Source organism: Pinus tabuliformis, chromosome 5_1, assembly GCF_031772625.1.
Source record: "Pinus tabuliformis cultivar Carrire ecotype Pingquan chromosome 5_1, CPIR1, whole genome shotgun sequence".
NCBI classification, from domain to species: Eukaryota; Viridiplantae; Streptophyta; class Pinopsida; order Pinales; family Pinaceae; genus Pinus; species Pinus tabuliformis.
Genome location: NC_142305.1, coordinates 254,992,479 through 255,010,222, shown reverse-complemented (window position 1 = coordinate 255,010,222; position 17,744 = coordinate 254,992,479).

Genomic DNA, 17,744 nt, shown 5'->3' with positions numbered 1-17,744 from the left:
TTATTCTCATTATTTGTTAAAGTAAATTTTTAATTTTAATTCTGTTTAATGTTAATTAGAGTAAATTTTTATGTTTCATTGTAATCATGGTTATCAATTGAATTTGTATTAATCTTTAAAAATATTTATTTTAATTAATTTTATGATTATTTTAATCATATTTATTTTAATTGATTATTTAATTTTAATTATTTTACTTCGTTAATTATATTTATTTGATGATGATGATGATGATTAACGTCCGCTGAGACCAAATAATGGTCTATCGGACCTAAAGAAACAAATTAGCTATTTTGATTTAAGATTTTATTCCTATGCTCAAAAAGCTTGGAGAGAAGCCTCCCAAGCTCACTATAATTTTGACATTGTAAAAGGCTAGGAAGGTCAGTATTGTAACAAAGATTGTGAAACTGAGATCTAATGTGGTTATACGCGGGGCACTCTAAGAGGAAGTGGTTTTCATCCTCGATGTTCCTATTCTCACATATATGGCAAATCCTTTCCGTCCATGGCGTTTTAGGAACTGCCCAACGACCTGTTTCACTATGGAGCTCATGAGAATTCATTCTAATCTTTGCTATATTAATTTTCTTCTTTGAGCTAGTTAAAATAGAGAGATACTTTTGATCTTCTAGGGTGGGGTTGATGACTTTCTTATAATAACTTAATTTTCTTTTAGCCGCTAAGTCTTTCTCACACCACATTTTTTCTTTGAACTTAGAAGTAACAATATCTTTAATGTTATTTATGTTTTGCAATGCATCATTTTCGTTGATCTCCCAATAGTTTAACCAGGCCCTTGTGTCTTTATGCCACCCTCGATTGAGCCTTAGGTGGTTTTGGCTAGAATATAAAGCTAGCTTAGGAAGTCTATGATCGTCTATGTTACTGATTTTGTCCTTGTACAACAGAAACCTAAGCATAGCTATGCTCTCAATAGAGGAAAGACCTGCTTCTATAAGGAGAATAGGATAGGGTGTATTACTTTTAATTTTCAGGTTATAAGTTATAAAACGCTTCTGGATTTGCTCAATCTTTCTCCATGATTCTCTGGAGATGCTACAACCCCAAACCTCACAGCCATATAAGATAACAGGAGTGACTAAAGTTTCAAAGAGGAACTTCTTTTTATCCCACATTACAAGGTTTGCTATTTTACAATTATTTTCAAGACCAAAGTAAGCTTTCCAACCCCCATTAATCCTTTTCTCAATGCTATGGTTCCAGTTGAGCTTGTGATGAATATCAATTCCTAGGTACTTGTAAGAATACACTTCCTCCAAGTTATTATTGTCATACATAAAATTAGCATAAGTGTCCTTCTTGGATTTGATAATCATAACTTTTGTTTTGTCAGTGTTAACAGTCATACCCATGGTAGAGCAGAAATCCTTAAGAAGCCTGAGTTGCTTATTAAGATCAGATGGGCACCTTGCCAAAAGAACAATATCGTCAGCATAAAGAAGAAGGATGACGACTATCCCAGCTAAGATCGTGCCACCACATCCTGCTTCCTCTAAATAGCCTTCGAGCTTATCGATGTAAATGCCAAATAGGGTAGGGGAGAGGGGGCAACCTTGTTTAACTCCGATGTTACACTTAGTATCTTTCAACCACCCTTCATTTCTCTTTAGCTTGGCAATTACATTCTCGTATAACCTTATACCGGCAGCTCTCAACTCGAGAGGAACCTTTAGCTCTTCTAATCTATTCCAAAGGTTGTATCTAGGAACCGTATCGAAAGCCTTTCTAAAGTCCACAAAGCAACAAAATAAATTGGATTTCTCATTACGACATTCCTCCGCAATGATCCTAAGCGTAACAAGGTGGTCTATTGTTGAGTGATGCCTTCTGAAACCTGCTTGGCCTTTAGCCCGCTTACCTTCACTTTCAAGCCATATGCTTAACTTCTTTTCCAAAATACTACCATATAACTTGGCTAAGAGAGGGCTGATCATAATTGTTCTATAATTAGAGGGGTTATTTGTATCCCCACTTTTAAAAATAGAGATAATGAGGCTCTCAGTCCAAGCTTTAGGGAACCCTTGCTTGACTGCTTGATTGAAAAGCTTGTGGATGTGGGGGATGAGGACAGGACCTCCAATTTTTAAGATTTCCGCTTGGTAACCTTCAATGTCCTTAGCTTTCCCATTAGCGAGGCGATTAACCCCAAACTTAATGTCTTCTAAAGAGAAAACTTCTTTATATATATATATATATATATATTTATTTATTTATTTATTTATTTATTTATTTATTTTATTTTTAATTATTGATTTTAGTTGTGCCTATTATACTTATTTTAATTTTAATTATTTGAATTCTAATCTATTAGAACTTTTAAGTTTGTTCTAGGTTAGTTAGAGGAGGGTTATGGTTATATTGTTTTGATTAATTTCAAAATTATCTAAATTAGTTATTTAGTTTTGATTATTTTGATGATGATGATGATGATGATGGTTAACGTCCGCTGAGACCAAATAATGGTCTATCGGACCTAAAGAAACAAATTATCTATTTTGATTTAAGATTTTATTCCTATGCTCAAAAAGCTTGGAGAGAAGCCTCCCGAGCTCACTATAATTTTGACATTGTAAAAGGCTAGGAAGGTCAGTATTGTAACAAAGATTGTGAAACTGAGATCTAATGTGGTTATACGCGGGGCACTCTAAGAGGAAGTGATTTTCATCCTCGATGTTCCTATTCTTACATATATGGCAGATCCTTTCCGTCCATGGCGTTTTAGGAACTGCCCAACGACCTGTTTCACTATGGAGCTCATGAGAATTCGTTTAATTAATTATTAACATTGATTATTTTTAATTATTTATTTTAATTATTTAAATTGTTTATTTTAATTATTTATTTTAAAATAATCATAAAATAAATCAAAATAAATATTTATTTTAATTATTTTAATTATTTATTTTAATTATTTTAATTATTTATTTTAAAATAATCATAAAATTAATCAAAATAAATATTTTATGATTATTTTAATCATATTTATTTTAATTGATTATTTAATTTAAATTATTTTAATTCTAATTATTTTAATTATATTTATTTTTTTAATTATTGATTTTAGTTGTGCCTATTATACTTTTTTAAATTTTAATTATTTGAATTCTAATATTTTAGAACTTTTAAGTTTATTCTAGGTTAGTTAGAGGAGGGTTATGGCTAGAAGGGGTTGATTTGGATGATAGTATAGGAGTCCAGTTTTTACTTATGGTCCATCCATCATCTCTGTTGAGGTTATTAGGGTGTTTGCTGATTTCTATGGCTTCTCTGAATTTCCTTATGAAGTAGTGTTCACATTTAGCTAAGATGCGGGTATCTTCTAGACAGATTTGGTGATTGGTTTTGTCAGAATGCTCAGCTAGAGCTAAGGATTTGGAACGATTGTGTTTAATGTCAGCGGCGTGCTCTTTGATTCTTGTGCTAAAGGATCTCCCAGTTTCACCTACATAGGGTTTACCGCAAGAGCAGGGAACTAAGTAGACCCCTTTAAGGCATTTGGGATCAATTTTGTCTTTGACAGGCTTAAGGCAGTTCCGGATAGTGTTTATGGTCTTTGACAAAATCTCACGCATCTTGAAAAATAATGGAATTCTAACCACTTTCAAACCCTTAAACACTATCCGGAACTGCCTTAAGCCTGTCAAAGACAAAATTGATCCCAAATGCCTTAAAGGGGTCTACTTAGTTCCCTGCTCTTGCGGTAAACCCTATGTAGGTGAAACTGGGAGATCCTTTAGCACAAGAATCCAAGAACACGCCACTGACATTAAACACAATCGTTCCAAATCCTCAGCTCTAGCTGAGCATTCTGACAAAACCAAACACCAAATCTGTATAGAAGATACCCGCATCTTAGCTAAATGTGAACACTACTTCATAAGGAAATTCAGAGAAGCCATAGAAATCAGCAAACACCCTAATAACCTCAACAGAGACGATGGATGGACCATAAGTAAAAACTGGACTCCTATACTATCATCCAAATCAACCCCTCCTAGCCATAACCCTCCTCTAACTAACCTAGAACAAACTTAAAAGTTCTAAAATATTAGAATTCAAATAATTAAAATTAAAATAAGTATAATAGGCACAACTAAAATCAATAATTAAAAAAATATATAAATAAAATAATTAGAATTAAAATAATTAAAATTAAATAATCAATTAAAATAAATATGATTAAAATAATCATAAAATATTTATTTTGATTAATTTTATGATTATTTTAAAATAAATAATTAAAATAAATATTTATTTTGATTAATTTTATGATTATTTTAAAATAAACAATTAAAATAAATAATTAAAAATAGTCAATGTTAATAATTAATTAAAATAATCAAAACTAAATAACTAATTTAGATAATTTCAAAATTAATCAAAATAATATAACCATAACCCTCCTCTAACTAACCTAGAACAAACTTAAAAGTTCTAATATATTAGAATTCAAATAATTAAAATTAAAATAAGTATAATAGGCACAACTAAAATCAATAATTAAAACTAAATAAATAAATATAATTAAATAATTAAAATAATTAAAACTAAATAATCAATTAAAATAAATATGATTAAAATAATCATAAAATTAATTAAAATAAATATTTTTAAATTATTTTAATCATAAAATTAATTAAAATAAATATTTTTAAATATTAATACAAATTCAATTGATAACCATGATTACAATGAAACATAAAAATTAGAGTGTTACTCTAATTAACATTAGACAGAATTAAAATTAAGAATTTACTTTATGAAATAATGAGAATAAATAAGTAATTAATGCATTAAAACAAATAAAAAATAATGAGGCTAAATAAGTAAAAAATAAATAAATAATAATAATACAAATAAAAAAAAATTAATTAATTAAAAAAAAAAAAAATCAAATAAAAAAATTAATAAAATCAAATAATCAAAATAATTATTGAAATAAGACAATCAGAATAAATAATTAAAGATCAATACTAATTCAACCATAATTACAATAAAAACATAAAAAAATATATATATATATATATATATATATATATATATTCTAATTATTCAAAAAAAAGAGGATTAACTATAATAAATAATTAGAATAAATATAATTAATAAATAAATTAAAACAAATAGGATTAGAATAATTAAATTCATGAATTCATTAAAAGAAATGTAATTAGAAATAATTAAAAATAATCAATATTAATAATTAATTAAAATAATCAAAACTAAATAACTAATTTAGATAATTACGAAATTAATCAAAATAATATAACCATAACTCTAAAAATATATATATATATATATAATAGATAATAATAATAAATTGATTAATTAATTAATAAAACTCTATATTTCACAAATACAATCAAAATTAACTAAATATAATAAAACAATTAAAACTGTCGGCTAACATCTCACACATCTCTATTTATTAAAAAATGAGATTAGTCTTTCAACAATTTTTCAAATCCTGATGATGAACCATCGTTGCTGGTTCGAAACGTCGACTATAAACAAACTAAATGCGATGTATCTGGAAGCTACACTACAGATAAGGGTATCTTACCTATTTTTTCTTACCATGTAAATGGATGTAAAGAATTGTGTATATATAAATCTCATGGTTGAATTTCACGTTCTTTTTATAGAACATTGGGGACAATGTTCCTCTAAGGGGGTGGGATCTATAAAAACCCTTTTTGTTATCCCTCTTGTAAATTTCACTCTAAATATTGGTTCACATAAATTATGAGGAAATACAAATTATGACTACATTGGAGGAGGGGACACAGATTTAAAGACTAAGAAGAAGAGGTTGCTTGGGATGTGATTAACCCTAGCCACTTCATTCTACATGTCCCATAACTGGATTAAAAGGGTCTACATGTCAAACAATGAGGTTGAGTATGGGCTAGCTGAGTAAAGGATGAACCCCATACCGCCTCTATTTTCATTTCAATGTGTTGGTGGAGTTAACACATAAGAGAAAGGAAAGAAGGAGAATGAGCACGAAGAGGATGAGGAGGAGGAGGAGGAGGATGCAGTATGGCATGAGACAGACAACATAAGAGGATGTGAGAAAAGAGAGAGAATCAAATGTAGGAGCTCATAGATGAGTGAGAAGAGAGGAGAAGAGATATAGGGCGACGACCCTTGTATTTTTTTGTGTATGGCTAGTATTGTTTATCAATTTTCTGATGGGACAATGAAGAATTGGTGGAGAAAGTGACTCACTAGTGTTTGTTGTCTCATCTGATAAACCTCTAAGTTCTTGCCTTGGGGTTGATGAACCACTTAGAGCTTGTTGAATGGGTTGATAAACCACTGGGGTGCTTGTTCAAAGGTTGATAGACCACTTGGCAGATGGAGATAGTATGGTGCTTATTGTAGGAGGCACTTGATAAACCACCTGGATAGTGTGCTCTAGATTCCTATAATGCTTGCCTTGAAAATCCAATTGATAAACCACTTTTATAGTGAGATCATACTCTTGCACTAAGCAAGACTTCACTAAGCCTAGGTTGAATCCCTATGATGTCTTTCAGGGAAGCAGAAGAGTCACTATGGTGCTTATTGTGGGAGGCAGTTGATAAACCACCTAGACAGTGCACTTACTCTCTGGTCTGGTTGACTTGTTATCGTTGTGAAATTTACTTGAGCACTTAAGTCATCAAACTCTGAATCCAGCTAGGGTGTGGTCAACTAATAGAAATACTACAGTGTAACTGGCCTACAGATGGGATTGGAGTTGAAGGAATGTGATATTCCTTTTTCTTTATGATGAATGTTTCATTTATATGTTATCATGGTTATGAGGAACTTGTCGGTCCTTGTGTTGTTGATATTCTCATTAGCTACAAAATTATTTCCATGGTTATTTATGATTGCCTGATGTGCTTAGTTAATCAATTACATTGAATATGTTGTGAATGTCGTAGATCTTTGTTTGTTTAATATTGTCGACTGCATTTCCTAATAAAGGGTTATGGCTTGTGTTTTGTAATGTATGATAAATCACTTAGACTTGATAGTATTTGTTTGAGGTCAACGAGATTGATTCTACGGGTATGTATGATATTGTTGAGCTTGAATGCATGGAGATGTTTCAACTATAGCTTAATTTGTTTCAATATTTGATATTAGGCGTATTAGTAGATCCATTGAATGAATTATGGCTAAGGATAATGCCTTTAATGTTCAATGATTAGATATGGGATTTATTATTGTAAAATCAGCATCCTAAGTAATGACCTACTTCAAGGAAGTTCTGGTCAAATCCCTTGAAGTTCTCTTATTATATTAGTCTAAGTTTGGGCCAGAGTTGGCATTGGTATCTGGGTTGGATACCCTTTTTCAAAGGGCACCATATTTTCCACAATTAAGTTGATTAAATAAAAATATCCATTGAGGGCCCCGCTTCAGTGAAGCTAGATGTTAAATTTGTTTGGTGAGTAAATCTAGGTGATCTGAGTGTTTCTACATCATGCAAAAGTTTATGACGTCAGATGTCTACGAAGCTGAATATTTATGCTAGTGGACGAGTGATCGAAGAACTAGGGGATCCAGATGTGTATTAAGGTTGCACACTTGTAAGCACATTGGATTTAACATATATACGTAATTAAAGCGTGAAGGGTGCAGGGCCTGTGGAAGATGATAACTTCGGTCGAGGTGGCATGTTCCATAAAAGGCTGATAGAATTACATGGATTCCATGTGGTCGTGCTAGCTGACGTGACAAATCATAATTGGTTAATTTTCAAGTGAACATATGTTTCTATCTGGGAGTCAGATGGGGATAAAATTTATATGAATGAAATTCTCTCGACGAGCTAAGTGCAATGGTGATATTAGAAATTAATCCCACAAACTTTCGAGAAGGAGTATTTTTGTAACCACGTCTCATGCTAGACCATGGAGATCATGTTAATTAAAAGGTAGCAAATCCCACAACCCCAAGAAGGTACGAAGTGGTTTGGAGGGAGCATTATACAATGGTATCAGAGCAAAGGTTCTACATTGGAGCTCTGGAAATAAAATTTGGAGCCCTGATACAGAGTAGTATTATATCAGAGCCCAGGTTCAACACTCAGACTGAATGGGCCTAAAAAGATAATGTTAGAAGCTCTATGAAGAATCATGAAGAATCATGTTTATTTTGACAATTGATTGTGTATGATTGTGCATGTTGATTTCACAATGTTAATTGTTGTGAATGTTGGCATGATAAATTGTTGATATGTAATTTTATTTTCTAACTTACATACTAACCTGAGATCTGATGTTTAAGTTGGTTTCACATCAACATGCTTGTTGCAAACACTTAAAGGTGATGGTTAAATATGTTTAATTGTACTTTGATTTGACTAACAGTTATGTGTGTGTCACAACACATAACAAGACACCTAGGGATAAAAGGGAATCAAGGAATGAGAAATAGGATGGTGTAGTACAACACTGAGAAATCCTAACATTGCCAGGAAGAAGACTCGGTTGGGTAGAGGAGAGAGGAAGCCTCCCTTAACTGGGTGGACATTGTTAGGTCCCCATAATACTAGTGTATCCCGCATATTGTTATTGTTGTGCCCATTTTAGATCCCTATAATATTAGTGTAGCCCCCATATTGTTATTGTTGTGCCCCATAGAATCCAACTAGTGTTATTGTTGATTGCTTACATTATTATTGTTATGTAGGCCCTAACTATATTTTGACCCTTTAGACTCCTATATATACCTAGAGGGTCTTGTCATTTGAATCATTGAAAAATTGTTCATGTATTTGATGTAAAAGAAGATTGCCCCCTCAAAGAGGCTTATTTTCAAGTCGTTGATCGATCTCTTCTTATGTTTTGTGATTTGGTTACATAACATTTGGTATCAGAGCATTGGATCCTAGCGTTTCGCCACTTCAAATAGGTCATATTGGAATTTTCACTATAATTTTTTTTTTGGTGAGGCTTTAGAATCTAAAATTTCAACCACATGGTGTTGAAATTTTGGTGAACATCATATAAAAATTTGAGAGATTGTTTTGCTCTATTATCATAGATATGATTCAAGGAAGTTAGGGTTTTTCTATGCTCCAGAATTTTGTCTCAAACAGGTGTCTCGAGAAAAATTGTCATAACTTTTGTTTTGTGCATCCAAATTTAATTTTGTAAAAAATGGCCGAAAATAATGGAATTTAGCTTCTTGGGTACCACTTTCAAGACTAAAGGCTAAAAAAGTGACACGTGGTATTCTATACAAGTTCACTTTACTGAACCAATTCATAAGCAGGTCATTTTGGGTGATTTGGCCTAAATTTATCGTGAAGAATCCAATCTCGGTCTAACTCGTGGTGATGGAAAGAGGACACAGAGAGTTACGATAGGACAAAATTTTAGACCTTGGGAGGCCAAAATTACATGGATACAATAATTTCAAGATTAAGCTCCAAAAAATAAGAAAAAAAGGTGTGTGTTTTTTAAATTTGCATAACATGTGTTTGAAAAATCAGTCTGAAGTGATTCAAAGGGCATAGTAAAGCATATATATTATTATTTGGTTTCGATATGCCTCGCAACAAAAAAATGGATACTCCCAATAAGAAACCAAAAATATCTATTATGACGCGTGAAGAAGAGGAAGAAATGCAACAAGATATATCAAAATTACGAGACCAAGTGCAACAAATTTTGTTCTCACAAAGGGTAACCAAAAATGAATTGGAAGCAAAGATGAATGTTAATATCGATGATTTAGAATTAAAAATAAAAAGGGACATGGAAGGTTTGAAGGATGGTTTAAAAGCAAATGTGGAAGCAATGATGAATATCAAGATGGAAGGTTTGACAAAGTTGCTACAAGAAATCCTTCCTAGTGGTGACAAGGTATTCCATGAAAATAAGGATGAGGATAAAAGGAATATGAATTGTGATTTTAGGGACTCCAACAATGGGTTGAAGACTCACCACATTCCAAAGACCAATATGAGGAAGTTTGTTGGCAAGGATCTGGTAACATGGATACTACAAATGGAGTAGTTCTTTGATCTACACAATATACAACACACACAAAAGGTATGCATCACATCTCTCTATTTAGAACCCAATCAATTTGTATGGTATCAATGCCTTTGTTCTTGTAAAGCACTTGTCACTTGGAAATTTTTGATGGAGGAATTGATAGCACATTACGAGGAAACAAAGAGAAATACCTTCTTCAATCAATTGATAAATCTCAAACAAAAGGTTTCAAAGGTGGATCACATTGAGGACTTCCAACGATTGAATATCAAGGTAATTAATATTCCAAAGGAGCATTCAGGGTGGCAAGAAAATTTGAAAGTAAAATTATGGAACCAAGGAGGCCTACCACTCACAACTATAAAGATGGAAGTGTTGTAGTTCCTAGCTTCCCACAACTTACAAGGTTGAAACCACAACAATTAGATGAAACAAGAGAAAATGGCTTTGTTACAATGGTGATAACAAATATATTAAAGGTCATAAATGTGATGAGCAGAAATTATTCTACATAGATTGTAAAGAGGAGGAATAACAGGAACAAGAAACATCAAAAGAAGAATATATACACCAGGAACCAACCCTAGGGACTGAAACAAACAAACAAAAAGAAGAAGAAGATCTTGTAATGCATTGGTAGGAATTACGACTCCTCAAACTTTCAATATAGAAGGATATATCAAGAAGAAAAAGGTAATAGTGTTGATTGATTTAGGTAGTACCCATAATTTTATTCATTGTAAGATATCCAAGGATTTGAATTGCTTTTTATATTCAACACCAGAGTGTCAAGTGATGGTTGCAAATGGAGGAACTATGAATTGCTCAGGGAAGTGCCATAATATCAATCTAACCATGGGGGAATATGTATTGAATTATCAAATTCTTTCCATTCCAATGGGTGGCATGGATGTTTTATTAGGAGTCCAGTGGTTACAATCTTTGGGGATGATAACTTTTAATTTTCAAGAATTTTTCTTGAATTTTTGCTCAGAAGGAAAGGAAATTGAATTAAAGGGTATCACATGGAAACTTGGGAAGATTATCAGCTTTAATGGCATGACGAAGCTTTTGAAGAAGGAACAATGAGGGTTAATTGCAAAACTATGTTCATTGGATGTTCAAACATCTAAGTCATCCATTTCTCCAAATCTCTAAAGTGTCCTTGACAATTATTCCAAGGTATTTGAGACTCCCAAAGGTCTCCCACCTATTCGTGGTCATGATCATGCTATTCACTTGATTCCAGGAATTGTTCCTCCAAACATCAGACCTTACAGATATCCTTATGCCCAAAAGAGTGAAATTGAACATATGGTTGTAGAAATGCTAGACGCGTGTATAATTCAACCTAGCCAAAGTTCTTCCTCTTCTCTAGTAGTATTGGTGCACAAGAAGGATGGATTGTGGCATATGTGTCTAGATTATAGAGAGATCAATAAGCTCAATATTAAGGATAAATTTCCCATTCTTGTCATTGATGACTTATTGAATGAACTACATGGAGCAATTTACTTCACCAAGCTGGATCTTCGCTCAAGATATCATCAAATTAGAATGAAGAAAGAAGACATTCCAAAAACAACATTAAGAAATCATGAAGGTCATTCTGAATTTTTTGTCATGCCTTTTGGCCTTACTAATGCACCTTCCACATTTCAAAGTTTGATGACTTCTATTTTCAATCCCTTCATTAGAAAATTTGTGTTAGTATTTTTTTTATGATACACTAATCTACAACAAGTCTTGGAAAGATCATGTTCAACATGTTGACAGGGTGCTCAAATTATTGGAGGAGAAACAATTGTATGCAAAACCCTCCAAATGTTTCTTTGGGGTACATGTTGTGGAATATTTGGGTCATATTGTATCTCACGAGGATGTTAAGGTAGACCCTAACAAAATTAAAGCGATAAAGGAATGGAAAATCCTTGCATCCTTAAAGCATCTTCAAGGATTTCTAGGTTTGACAGGGTATTATTGCAAGTTTATTAAGAATTATGGGAATATAAAAGCACCACTAAAAACATTATTGAAGAAAGACGCATTTTTTTGGACTCTAGAAGCAACTAAGACCTTTGAACATATTAAAGAGGAAATGTGTCGAGCTCCAATCTTAGCTACACCAAACTTCACAAAAACTTTTATTATGGAATGTGATGCTCAGGAAATTGCATTGATGCTATTTTAATGCAGGAAGGAAGACTCATTTCTTTTGAAAGTCATCCAATCAAGGGAAAGTATTTACACAAACCTATTTATGAGAAGGAAATGTTGGCAATACTACATGCTCTAAAGAAATGGCGCCTTTACCTAATGGGAAGACACTTCAAGGTAAAAATAGATCGTAATAGTCTTAAATACTTCTTGGAACAAAGATTATCTTTAGAAGAGCAACAAAATTGGGTCACAAAGATTTTGGGTTATGACTTTGAAATCATGTACAAACAAGGGAAGAAAAATGTTGTTGCAAATGCCCTCTCAAGAAGGGATGAGGATGTGGAAGCATTGCTCTATGCCATTTCTATTATCCAACCTGATTAGATAACTAAAGCAAGGGATGAATGGAAGAATGAAAAAGAGGTATGGACACTCATTAAAAAGTTGCAACAAGATCTCAGTGCATTAGGTACATTTATATGGAAAATGATTCACTATGGTACAAAAATCGCTTATATCTATGTAAGATCTCCCAACTCAAACAAAAGGTTATTTTGGAATTGCACACCTCTCTTATAGGAGGGAACTCAAGATTTTTAAAAACTTACCATAAGGTTAGGAAATATTTTTTTTGGATGGCCTTAAATCTGATATTCAGATGTTTGTGGAAAAGTGTTTGATTTACCAACAAAACAAACTGGAGACAATTAAGACCCCAGGTCTTTTACAACCATTAGCCATTCCAAGTCAACCTTGGGAGGAGGTATCAATGGATTTTATCATTGGTTTACCCAAGTCTAAAGGAAAGAGTGTCATCATGGTGGTTCTTGATAAACTTACCAAGTATGCACACTTTTATGGATTGTCTCATCCTTTCAAGGCTAGTATAGTAGCTACTGCATTTGTGGAAACAAATCAAAAGATACATGGAAAACCAAAGATTATTGTAAGCGACAGAGATCCCATTTTCACTGGAAATTTTTTTACAAAATTATTTTCTTTCCTTGGTACTCAAATAACTCATAATTCATCTTATCATCCTCGATCTGATGGGAAAACTGAGATAGTGAACAAATGTTTGGAAGTATACCTTCGTTGCTTTTTGTTTGATAAACAAAAACAATGGGTTAAGTGGTTACCTCTGGCATAATGGTGGTATAACACTTCCTTCCATACTGCAACAAAAACGACTCCATTTATGGCACTTTATGGATATCATCCATTGTCTATCTCATTGTCTTTAAGAGACAATTCTAAGGTTCAAGCAGTGGAAGGTCACATCAAGCATCAACAACAAGTTCTCCATGATCCAGGTGGATGTTGGTGGCCACCCACCTATCCCATTTGGACCCCCACAACTGTCTCTTTCAATTTTTCTGTTTCCTGAATTATAGCACAGTTTACTATTTTTAGCAGTTTTTCAGGTCCTAAACTTCCGGAGCCGTTTTGAGGCCCTAAACGACGTTTTTTGGGAAATCCACCGCCATCGATTTTTCTATCTAAAAATCGCCTTTTTCGTCATAGTCCTCGGAGAGATCTTTCCAACGGGCTATCATGCGCGTCAAATGGAGATAGTACGACCAATTCGCGACCCCGGGAAGTTGATGTACCAACTTAACCAAAAGCGGGGCCCACAATTTGGCGTTTCATCTTCTAGGGTTAGGTTTTGGAATGTGAAGGGTTTTCCATTGTTTCTCAACAATAAATAGGCCCTAGAGCCTCATTGTAACGACAGTTTTTGGAGAACAGTTCAGAGGCATGTAGCCGACACATCTCTTCTCAAAGATAAGCTACCATCGCCCTAGCTGGGTTATTTCCATTTCTATTTGTAAGCATATTTCAGTATTTTACAGTAATGAAATGAAGTATTATTTCCGCTGCATATTTTTCTTTATGGTTATCTCTGTATTTTATTGCGTTCCTGTTTAAATCCAGATCAGTGGTATCAGAGCGGTCTGCTTTTTCTCTGTTTTTCTTTGCATGTCCCCAACGAGGTCGGGATATAAGGAGTTAGGTCTAGGACTGGTCGAACCTTTGCAAGACCAGCCTCGCAAATCTCGACGACCTCCCATGGCGGATGAGAAGAAAAACGAGGGGGCAGGAGATCCTATCAAAATCTTGCTCGAAGAAGCCCTCGAGTGACAAAGGAACGCGATGATGGACAGCTTTGCCCAAATCCTTCAGCGGCTACCTAGAGGCGACGCATCGGCTTCCAACAGCTACTCTGGAAATGCCACACCGTTTAAGGTACAAGTTAATTTTGAAATCCCCATCTTCGAGGGTCAAATAGATGCAGATGCCGTAGATAAATGGTTAAATCTGCTCGATGGGTATTTTTCTGTTCATGAATTTTCAAGTCGGGAAAAGATTGTTTTCGCTCTTCTCAAAGCAGCCCCCCACGTCAAGGACTGGTGGGAAACTTACTGTGAACAGAAGGATGAAAGTACAGGCTCACTGTTTTCAGCCGCACCCACTTGGAATGACTTTCGGGATGCCATCAAGGAGCAGTACTACCCTGTCAAAAGCTATGAGGACAAATACATCAAATGGACCACACTTGCGACAGGGACGAGACCAAGATGTGCCGGAGTTCACAAACATTTTTCATACCCTTCGCACACAATCGGGTATCAAATATTCTGAGCTGCATCTGGTACTCAAATACCGCGGCTGCCTATACAGATACATCCAGGAAGAGATGGAGTTCTTGAACATCTCCTCACTCGGCACAGCATACCAATACACTTTCAAAATCGAACAAAAGTTCAAACAGAAGAAGCGAGACTTTGGATCTGCAAATCCAAAGCCCAAAGGACAAAGCCAAGGTGGGGTGACCCAAGACAACCTGTCGAATCCGCAAGAAAAGAACAACACCACGAAGCCAAAGAAGGACATAGGAAAGTGGTGTGAGTTCCACAAGAGCCCCACTCATAACACAAGTGAGTGTCGGACCAAGCAGTCGCTGGTGGCCGAGTTGAAGGCTTCCGAATCATATGCATGTTCCGACTCTGAGTCAGAACCCGACAAGGGGAATAACAAAGGGAAGCAGATCATTGATGCGGATCCCAGCGCCACTGTTGCTACTGTCAAGATCCAGAAAAATGAGCCCGAAGATCCAAAGGAGGGGGAACGTCTTTTCCACTCACAGATGTGGGTGAAGGGTTCGTCGTTGCAATTCATTGTCGACAGTGGCAACCAAAAGAACCTCATTTCATTAGAGGTCGTGAAGCGGTTGGGCCTACCAACTACACCACACTCACAGTCGTACAGTATCGGTTGGCTTCACGAAGGACGAGATCTCAAAGTTCGCCAGCAGTGCCGCCTTCCCTACAGCATCAAGCCCTTCACAGACGAGGTATTGTGTGATGTTACACCTCTGGATGTTTGTGATGTACTATTAGGCCAGCCATACTTGTGGAGGCGACATGCTGTGTATGAGTCAAGGCCTCGCGCTGTCATCATTTCTTTGGATAATTCATTATACAGGATACCGGAGGTAGCCCCACCTACCGCCACCTCTTTGATCACTGCTAAGAAAGACAGCAAGCTCATCTCACAGACTAGGAAATTTATTTTCTGTCTGGTTCGCTCCCAAAGTAAGGGGAAGATCATTGCTACTTACATGACCCCCGCGAAGGGTTCCTCCACACAACAGCAGCAACAGAGGGATACAGTCGTGACAGAACACAGGAACAACTTCTCCTTACCCGGAGGGGTATCACACAAGTTTCAGGTGGGCGAAAAAGTTTGGTTACATTTGCAGAGGGAGCGCCTTACCAGAACCCATCAGAAACTCGGACCACTTCGACATCGTCCTTACACCAGTAATAAGGCTACGGGAAACAATGCTTTGAAGCACAGCATTCCTCCATTCCTTCGCTTGCACCGAGTGTTCAATGTGGACCGTCGCCGACCATGCTCCCCACCATTTCTGGACACATCAGAGATTGCAGAACAGCTCACCAGAGACCCAGCTCAGCAGAAGCTTCCTCATCTCAGGGAGGAACTCAACGCAATGGGGACCATTGCTTCCTAAGGGGGGAGGAATGATCCAGGTGGATGTTGGTGGCCACCCACCTATCCCATTTGGACGCCCACAACTGTCTCTTTCAGTTTTTCTGTTTCCTGAATTATAGCACAGTTTACTATTTTTAGCAGTTTTTCAGGTCCTAAACTTCCGAAGCCGTTTTGAGGCCCTAAACGACGTTTTTTGGGAAATCCATTTTGAGGCCCTAAACGACATTTTTTGGGAAATCCACCACTAGCGATTTTTCTATCTAAAAATCGTCTTTTTCGTCGTAGTCCTCGGAGAGATCTTTCCAACGGGCTATCATGCGCGTCAAACGGAGATAGTACGACCAATTCGCGACCCCGGGAAGTTGATGTACCAACTTACCCAAAAGCGGGGCCCACAATTTGGCGTTTCATCTTCTAGGGTTAGGTTTTGGAATGTGAAGGGTTTTCCATTGTTTCTCAACAATAAATAGGCCCTCGAGCCTCATTGTAACGATAGTTTTTGGAGAACAGTTCAGAGGCATGTAGCCGACACATCTCTTCTCAAAGATAAGCTACCATCGCCCTAGCTGGGTTATTTCCATTTCTATTTGTAAACATATTTCAGTATTTTACAGTAATGAAATGAAGTATTATTTCCGCTGCATATTTGTCTTTATGGTTATCTCTGTATTTTATTGCGTTCCTGTTTAAATCCGGATCACTCCAACTCTTAAAGGATAACTTGACTCTGGAACAAAATCGAATGAAACAACAAGAAGATCAACATTGTAGTGAAAGAAGTTTTGATGTGGGTGATTGGGTCTTTTTATGTGCGTGATTGGGTCTTTTTACGGCTACAACCATACAAACAAATGTCCCTCAAGAAAGCTAAGAAGGATAATAAATTATCACTTAAGTACTATGGCCCTTATAACATGTTGCAGATATTGGTACTATGGCATACAAATTAGAGTTGCCTGCATATTCACAAGTACACCCAGTTTTCCATGTTTCATGCTTAAAGAAGGTTATAGGTGACAAATCCTTAGTTCAAACTATATTTCCAAAAACTTGACGAGGAAGGAAAATTCATATTGGAGCTTGAAAGAATCACAGAAATAAGAATACAACAACTACGGAATCAATCAATTTCAGAGTATCTCATAAAGTGGAAGAACTTACATGTTGAATATTCCACATGGGAGGATGAGAATTTCATACAGAAGCATCCAAAAATACTTAAGTGTTTTGAAAGAGAGGGGCGTGTTAGGTCCCCATAATACTAGTGTATCCCCCGTATTGTTATTTTTGTGCCCATTTTAGGTCCTTATAATACTAGTGTACCCCCCATATTGTTATTGGTGTGCCCCATAGAAGCCCACTAATGTCAATGTTGAGCCCTTAAATTATTATTGTTATGTAGGCCCTGATTATATTTTGACCCTTTAGACTCATATATATACTAAGAGGGTCTTGTCATTTGAATCATCAAATAATTGTTCATTTATGTGATTGCCCTCGAAGAGGCTTATTTTCAAGTCGTTGATCTATATTTTCTTCTTC